Raw genomic sequence first — 6450 nt, forward strand, 5'->3', positions numbered from 1 at the left:
CTTCTGAGGTCATGTTTGATCACACGAGTTTCTGTGAGATCTCATATCCTAATTTCTGTGGTGTCCCATGTTTTTAAAATAATTAAAGACGAAGTCGTCGGGTGTGTGGCCGTGAGTGGAGCATGTGGAATAATGACTCATCCTGATTGGCCCCAACAGTCCTTATTTAGAAATCACTGCATTTACCACATACCGGGCACATTTTAGATATCTGTATTAAACCAAGTGTCACTAGTGTGTAATTCCTAACTTAGTTTTCAATACGACTGAGGCTTGTGTAAGGCACAAGGAGAAATTCAACTTGAAGTTCAGCCTCTGGTTAGTTTATTTGGGACAAGCACCTCTAGAGAAATAAGTAGGCACAGATAAAAGGGAAATGAGGAACTCAGATCCCATCCAGATGTTCATGCAACGAGGCAAGTGGTGCACCTGAACGTGGAGGGGAGTGCATGCAGGGTCAGATGAAGGTCAAAGTTTACCCCAAATTTCAAAAACAAGGAAATGAAAAAATTACCTGAAGCTTTGCTCCCAATCTGGGGCACCAAAAATCTCATAGGGGGCGTGAGGCTTTGTCTGCTCTGAGGTTGTCAACATTAGATTAGCACATATTCATTAAAGTCATGATAACACACTTACTGGATAGTTTATCCCAAGATCTGTGGGTTAAAATGCTGTAAAACATGTTTTTTTTCTCCTCACTATACAATAATGAGCTCCAAAGATAATTAAATGTATGTTGATTTAATTTCCATTTCCTGTGGGTCCTAGAGGTTCAGTACTTACAAGTAGGGAGTTCTCCAAGGAAAATGATTGGGAATCACTGATCTAGAGAAGTAACTTACCCAGAGATCTTAACATCATCATCAGGGGGCTAGGCCATGGTTGGCTTACCATCAATGACACCCACCTATGTGTCATCTTAAACAGCTGGACCACATTAGGTCAATTAAAGCATTAAGTAATGCTCTGGAGCTTAATCAAATCCCTTAGACCTGCTCTAATCAAAAATTCTGCTCCTTAATGTCCTTCGCTAAAGAGGGCTTTTTTTATTAAGCTGATATATTCAAGTTCACTGCACAGTTTAAAAGGTCTAGTGAAGACAGGGCTGTAAAAGAGCTGGGCCTTTTGCCAACGGCAATGGTATTAGAAATTATATCTAACAGGGAAGACCTGGAGCAGATTAGAACAAGGTCTTGCATTTTAATCACAAAACATTTTCAATGACAGTGCCTTAAAGCACCTGTGAGGACTTTATAGTTGGTTAGGAAACTTACCAAAATTAATATTGATGCCCTTTTATGACCTAGAGAGCAATAGTCTCATTACTATTTAGTAATTTTTAATGCTTGTAAACACCGCCACAGGGAAGGTGTCAAGTAAAGTGTGTTAAAGTAGACTGTAGAAAGACACTTTTCTACATTTTTATGGCAAAGATTCTTCTTTACTGATACATTTGAAGTTTAAAGCAACAACATATAACTATTCCACTTTAAAATAGTAGTGCCATTGGTGATCTAGTTGTCAAATAACTTTTAAAGCCTGATTTATGCTTCTGCGTCGCATCGACAGCGTAGCTATGCATAGCCCTCTGCATTGATGCGGACCCCTACGCCATAGACTGACGTGCACCTCCAAAAATCCTAACTACACGTTGTGGCGACAAGGACTGTGATTGGTCCGCATCACTGCCAGTCTCTGGGCGACATTAACAGGCATACTGTGCATTGTCTGGTGCAAAATCAATGGCTGTATATGGCGAAGAAGATCGTCAAATCGGCCCACTGACATTTGGAAGTAGCAAAAGTGCATTTCTTCATCCAGGTCCCTCAGTGGGCGAACCAGTGTGGTAAATTCATCCGTTCTCAGCCTCACCATTGTTTACTGTGACCGGAAAATAAACTAGGATTCGGATGTGACCCCTCTGAAACCACACACACACACACACACACACACACACACACAGCCACACCCCCCTAGTGGCATGGTGGTGAATTGCAGAGCGACGCGTTCCCTTTACGCAGAACTTCAAATGGTTAAAGACAGTGTCACGTTGACGCGTAGGTCCGCAGTCGATGTGACACAGAAGCATAACTCAGGCTTTACAGGAAGAATGGTAATCCTCCTGTATTTCAGTCACCGACTTTCAGAGCTACAGTAAAATCTGGTCTATGGGATGCACTTTAAAAACCTATTTTTTCATCTAGAACAGGGCTGTGGCTTATAAACTGAAGTGACTTACCAATATAAAGTGCTGAGACGTGACGCCATTACCCCATGTGTGTACCTCCCACAACATCTGACACAACTGAAAACTGCCCCCCGTTCATTATGTATTCTAAGTAGCCTTGGCTTCACTGCTCAGAACATGCTTGAATACATAATGACATAAATCACAACAGCAGGGGTTGGCACCATTTTTAATCCACTTTTCCTCCATGATAGGTCACAACAATGCATTTAAAGAAAACAGGGAGTTTTCCACTAAGCTGAGAAACTTTGTGAAGCACTGATTTGGCTGAGAACACTTCACCATGCCTAAAAGGATACAGTGTTTGTTGTCAAACACATGCACTAAAACAAAGAAACCACAACAGGCTAATGAGTCTGCTGAAGCCACAGGTCAGCTTCTTCATTATTGTTCCTGCCATGACTCGACTCACTCCGGTGATCACTATAGCTCGCGAAAAGTTTGGAGAAACATCATATCAAAACAAAGGTAAACGTAGCTGCAGCGTAGGGGAGAATGGGGTTGGTTGTCACATGGGCTGGTTGTCACACTCTTTATATCTCGCCACCAGAGGGCGGTGTCTCCCAAAATCTGGTATGGAAATTTCCAGAATTGGGATCAGAGCTCACCAACATAGTTTTCTTTGGAGTAGGACAGCTGAACTTGAGGTGAGGGGACTTTTTGTGTTTTTTATGTCAAATTGTAAATATTCAGCCCTTCAGTATTTTTCTTCTAGGCTTTCACACAGCGGGTTTTATAACAAAAACAACTGTTACCCTTAAAAAGTGTAAAAGGGAAAGCTTTAGTTTAGATTTGATTTTTAGCTAACTAGTTGTTAGATGGTTGATAGCCTTGATACAGCAAGAAATTCCAGTTGGGGTTGGTCGTCACAGTCTCTTTGGGGTTGGTTGTCACATGTGACAATGTTGCTATAAATCTATAGGCCGGCCTAAAAATGTTCCTGTTCATGTTCCTTGCTCATTTTGTGTTAAGATGCATTAAGTTATACATTTGTCAACTTGTCAATAAAATTTAGGTTTTGTATGTAGTTTTACAATAAGTTGAGAAATAGGAGGGATACAGATTTCAAGCCAACCCTTTAAGCTTCAATTTAATGTAGGAATGACTACTGAAAGATGTTTTTATGATGAGAAATTCACACTAGAGTAAAAAGTGTGACAACCAACCCCGTTCTCCCCTACATACATAATAGCGCTGGACATATTTATCTTTGACTCAGAGGGGCACATATTGAAAACATAGGATGTTCCTAAGCATCTATTTCCCTTTTTGGCTAAACACTCATTTAAATGTCATAAAGCCAAATAGTCTAAAGAGGAGGAAAAAAAGGAAGGCCTTAGTTTAGATTTGATTTTTTTTTTAATGATAGGAAATTAGTTTAACCGACTTGTAAATTCTGTGATAGCTAATTTGATAATCGAATTTAACCATTTTAAAGATTAACCGCGCATACCTATTGAAAAAAAAATCAAGAAATGCACAAATTAAGGGTATTATCAAAATTTAAAAGGCTAGAACAAGCAGATATCTAGGTGCATGAATTAAAAGCAGAATGGCATATGTTGTAGGACTGGGCAATTAATTGTAAATTACATTAAATCGCGATATGTCCTGCTGCAATTTTCAAATTGCAACAGGTGCAATATTTCTTTAACTGGAACTCTGCCTTTCAAAATAGCGGTTTAAGAAATCAATTTTTTGCAGCGGCAGAGATCTTATCTACATTATGCAAACATTTAACTGTCAATTTTTTTAATGGTTTACAAAAATCCTCCTTTTGTGTTTTATGTATGTTTTTCTTAATCAAAATGGGTGGCATAACAATGATAATGCATTTAAACAAAGCAAATGACATCACATTTGCAATACGAGCAAAAATAGTTAGCCCGTTCTATCTGAAACTGATGAAGCCAAGGGTTACTTCATGAAAGTCATACCCCAGCTGCGATCAGCTGGTAGCCAGCCTCACCTCCCCCACCCCAGCCGCCTCCTTTATAGCTTAAAGCTTGTTGCACCCCCATATTAAGATACATGCTACTATGGATGAATTGCTTTGGAAACATTAACCCAAGAATAATCGCATATTAAATTGCAATCACAATGTTTGAGAAAAAATCTCAACTACATTATTTTTGCAAGTCGTTTATTAAAACACTACTTCATTTTGCAATTGATTGTATCAATAGTTAAAACAAGCTCAATTTTGTCCAAAGGCAATCCAAAATTGACACAAACTGAAAGTTCCTTGCAGGAACTTTAAGGAAAATGTATTATCCTTTGTCAGACCACGGGGTAGTTAGGCTTTAGCCCCAGTTTCAAAGACATACAGGTGACATTATGCACATTTAATGTGTGCTACCTTTAAAAGGACAACTACTGTTATGAATAGTTATTATATTTATAAGACTTACTAATACAAGCTTGCTATTGGACCCTGTTATGAGTCACATCCAACTGAGGGTGTGCAACTGCACCCAACTGCCTTGAAATAGCTGCCCACCAAAGCACAAAGGTGATTAAGTAGTTTTGGTTCACAGGTACACAGTTGCATACACACAATGGCTTATGTACTGCGTATACATTATACACTTGGCTCTTATGGATTATTAGATTGATAAAACTTGCATCCCATCCATCCCCCCCAGTCCCTCTGCATCCCTCCACTGAAGCCAAACTATTACAGATGCAGGGAAGCATTACTCAGAGGATGAATAGAGGGATGTAAAAAGAGAGGGAAGGAAAGAGAGAGGAGGTGAATGGGCCACAACTAGATAAAGTGTGATAAAGTACTGAAGTGAAAGAAGAGGACATGAAGGGAGAGAGCACAAACATCTGTCATGGTGAGCGGATGAATAAAAAAGGCTGCTGAATGTTTCAGCACTTCTTTCTAGTCACACTGGACTACATTCAACACTGCCCTCCCTCCTTCCCTGTGACATCAGCACATGCACAAATGCAGCGTTTCAAGTTTTCTGTGCATCTTCGAGCAGATTATGAGAGTGTTATCGTGTCAGTGCCAAGCAGGCAAAGACCACACAAGCTTCCCTTTGACAACTCTGCAGGAGTCAGTGTGGACATGTGTGTGTGAGCTTGTGCGTGCAAGCAATTAGACACGCTACCTTCAGTTCCAAAGTGCTCCGGAGGGGGAACAATGCCAGATTCCAATTAGTTTTTTCATCCATTTTTTTCTTAAATGCAAGTGGTAGTTTTCAATTTATCTTACATCCTGCCTGGAAGGATGAGGAAATATTCCTCCATCTCGTATGAATCATCAGAGGTAGTCTGATGAGCCCCCTGCTGTTAAGAGAGTTATGCGAATGAGGTAAAAGGTGAGTCCCCTACTAAGGCTGGCAAGTGACAAGTAATTTATTTTCAGTCACACAAGGACTCTCAGAGGTGATGTGCATTTCTCACCTGCCACCTGGCACCTGTCCACCCACAGTTTCCCTTTTCCTTTGGTTAAACACCTGTTTCATATGCACACATTTGCATAGAAAACGCACAAATCCACACTCAGAGAGTTACTGTCAATACCCTTGTTATTGATGAAAAGTAATTACTTTTGCTCCAGACTGCTTCTTGAAACTACCAGTGCTGTGTGGCACTTCTTAATGCCTGCATAATAAATGAACAGAGCCATGGGAGATTTTCTCAAAAGAAAGCAGAAGCTGCAGTTTCCATATCAGATTGGCTGTAAAGTGTGCTTTTAGTTTTAGAAACTAGGGTTAGAAAGGCCACTACAACCTGAAAAATAAATAATTATCCAGAACGGTGTGAGCGTGGCATTGACAAAAATCCTGGTAGAACTTCTAGCCGCAAGGGTGAATAGCAATAACTCCATTGAGCTACAAAAGCCTTGCGATGAATATATTCCCCTATTTTTAGCACCTCTGTGATTATGATGTCTGACTATGTGTGTTGGCAGCCTGCACTTTTTGTCACTCTCAGTGGGTGCTGAGTGCTGTGTATCTGCTGTGGATTCAGCAATGCTGAAGCAGGCGTTCTACACAACTTCCAGTCTTTATGTGCTGCTTGATCATGGGAATCTGCTGGAGCTTAGACATCAATACTCGCAACTACACTGACTCTTAAACAACATGATGTGTCAGAGCAGAGATGACAAGTGTTTCCTACAAGCACAGGCAGTTGACTATTTCTATGCTTGCAAACGGCAACTCCAACTCTTGCTCCAATCACTTATT

Source organism: Cheilinus undulatus, linkage group 18 (genome assembly GCF_018320785.1).
Source record: "Cheilinus undulatus linkage group 18, ASM1832078v1, whole genome shotgun sequence".
Taxonomy (NCBI): domain Eukaryota; kingdom Metazoa; phylum Chordata; class Actinopteri; order Labriformes; family Labridae; genus Cheilinus; species Cheilinus undulatus.